At 47.0% G+C, this 2,610-nt stretch overlaps 1 long non-coding RNA gene across 1 annotated transcript; it reads right to left on the bottom strand.

Moving 5' to 3' along the window:
* Window positions 1–453: 453 nt before the first annotated feature.
* LOC146821040 (uncharacterized) lies at window positions 454–1,847 on the bottom strand. Its single transcript, XR_014962656.1, has 2 exons — window positions 1,600–1,847; window positions 454–888 (listed from the first exon to the last, which is right to left on the bottom strand). It is a non-coding gene; the product is annotated as an uncharacterized LOC146821040 (long non-coding RNA).
* Window positions 1,848–2,610: the final 763 nt, after the last annotated feature.

Genomic DNA, 2,610 nt, shown 5'->3' with positions numbered 1-2,610 from the left:
AAAACAGGGTCAATGCCATTGGGGTGACACACCGCACCATTGAAGAACTCAAAAAACGATGGTACGACTTGCGCAGTCGGGCTAAGGTGCGCATAGCTGACCGCCTGAAGGAGGCAAAGAAGACAGGAGGGGGAACACCAACAGACACTGGGAACACTCCCATGGAGGACTTGATTGAATCCACCATCCAGCCAGAAGCTGTTGTTGGTGTGACCCAGCTGGACACGTCCGGAGCAGCAAACACATCTGAAGGTAAGATGAATGTATGTTTTCTTAGTGTTACAAAATGTAAAGGTAGAACTCGACCACAGTACAGCCCAAGTGCAGACCCTGAACATCCAGTACACAATGCGTTCAGTAGGTGAGGGGCATTATGGGAGATGTAATCAGGTCAAGCAGTTAAAATGTCAAATCTCAGAGTAACAACCCAAAAAAGCTTAATAGAGTATAAAATCATTTACAAAGGCAGATATTTATTACTGTGCAATTAATATCACAGACATGAAATAATACAGTGTTGCACTGTTTCACCTCACAGATGCGCAACGTGTAGAAGATGTGGATAGCGATTCCCCAGACATGCAGGACACCAGCGCAGGTGAACAGATGGACACACCTGTGGTGCAAATAAATCCCTCACGTCCAACAAAGTCACGCAGGGCTACTGTTCCATCCCTAGTCACCATGGAGTGTGAAGATGATGAGGCTGATGCAACACCAGGTGGCAGCCATGGCCAGACAACTTCCATCACAAAAACACAACCACAGGTCCCCAGAACTAATCACAGAGCCCGGCGTAGGAGAGGAAGAGCACTCAGGACACAGCAGGAGGAGCAACCAAGTGATGTCTGGGGTGGTCTTGAGGGACAGATGCTCCGTATGCAGCGCCTGCAGACAAAAAACACACGATTAGTACAATTGCAAGTTGGCAAGATGGCTAGCAACATAGCAGTACTGTCAGAAAGTGTGCAGCAACTGAGCAAGGTGATGCATGAGGGAAATGTATCCCAGAAGAGACAGCATCGTCAACTAATGCTGCAATTGAAAATGTTTGCTAAATCAAACAATAGATTGGCCACGACAACTGCACTGCTGGCGCGTAGGTCTGTGACCATGCAAACTGAAATGTGCCATTGGAGCGGCGATGTGGCTAAAGCACTGGACCAGGTCACCAATGCAGTTGATTTGCTAAATGCTTCCACAATTGCGGCCAACAATTCGACGGCCGAAGAGGGTAGTGAGGGTGGCTCAAGCCTAAGTAGTGTGGCAGTTCCAGTCCGCACTGCAGGAAGACGCAACACACGCAGCAGTACCCCCGCCGCTTCCAACATAACGGATGACAATGCTGGGTCTGACAGGCGTCTGGGTGTTCGTGGGAAAAAGCGCTAGACTGGCATGTCCAAGTGCATTCCACTATGGTGACGTAACCATTTATTTGGATTTGACTTTTCACAGACTGACAAGTGAATTGACATTTGCAAACCACTTATGTCCATTGCACTGGTCAGATTACAAGTGTGCTTGAACACTCATGGCAATTTTATTTAATTAAAGAATACTTTGATAGCAATAGTCAGTTTCTGTGTCATCATTACTCACCTCAGAAATAATTTTGTGTGATGTCAAATCTTCTCCTACGCCCTTCTGCTGCGCCTGCCCCTTGTGCTGCATGGTGTTGTGGCACTTGCTGGTTCCCATCCTCCGAATCGCTGTCAGACACCTCGATGTCCATTCCTCCCCTTGTCGCTATGTTGTGCAGCATGGCACATGCCGCTACTATCTTGCAGCATTGTTCAGGGTTGTACTTCAGTGCTCCACCGGTCTTATGTAGACATCTGAATCGGCTCTTCAACAACCCAAATGTGCGCTCTATGATGTTCCTTGTCGAAATATGTGCTGCATTGTACCTCTGTTGATTGGCATTTGTGGGATTGAGGTAAGGCGTCATTAGGTAATTACGCAAGGCGTATGCGCTGTCACCTACATGTAATGGAGCAAAGAGTCAGTGGCAGCTTCACATTGACATACGTACAATGACAGTGATAAACTATAACACATATTTACCAAGCAGATGTCCCTCTCCAAATTCTCCCCTGACAAGACGGGTGTGTATGCCACTTTGCCTGAAGATATAAGAGTCATGTGCACTCCCTGGAAATTGCGCAACAATATCAGTGATAATGTTTTTGGCATTGCAAACAACCTGAATATTGAGGGAATGGTAAGATTTCCTATTTCTATATATATATTCCTGTGTTGCAGGGGGACATATTGCAACGTGGGTGCAATCAATACAACCCAAAACATGTGGGAAACGAGCTATCTGGTAGAACTCCTGTTTGGTTTTTGCAAGGTCAAGCGCGGTGGTAGGGAACTTGATATGAGACCCGATCACGGCCATCATGGCATCAAGGAATGCTTTCAATATTCTTGAAAGTGCGCTTTGTGACACACCTCCCGCAACAGCAATGACCCCCTGAAAACTGCCTGACGCCAGAAGGTGTAGGCAACATAGGACCTGCACATGCGTTGGGATGGCATTGGTCCTACGTGTCTGTCGTTGCATTATGGGGTCCAATTCATTGATTAGATCATGGATCATTGCTGCAT

Source organism: Triturus cristatus, chromosome 6 (genome assembly GCF_964204655.1).
Source record: "Triturus cristatus chromosome 6, aTriCri1.1, whole genome shotgun sequence".
Taxonomy (NCBI): domain Eukaryota; kingdom Metazoa; phylum Chordata; class Amphibia; order Caudata; family Salamandridae; genus Triturus; species Triturus cristatus.
Note: the sequence above shows the minus strand (reverse complement) of the source record. Positions and strands in the feature narration are given on the sequence as shown.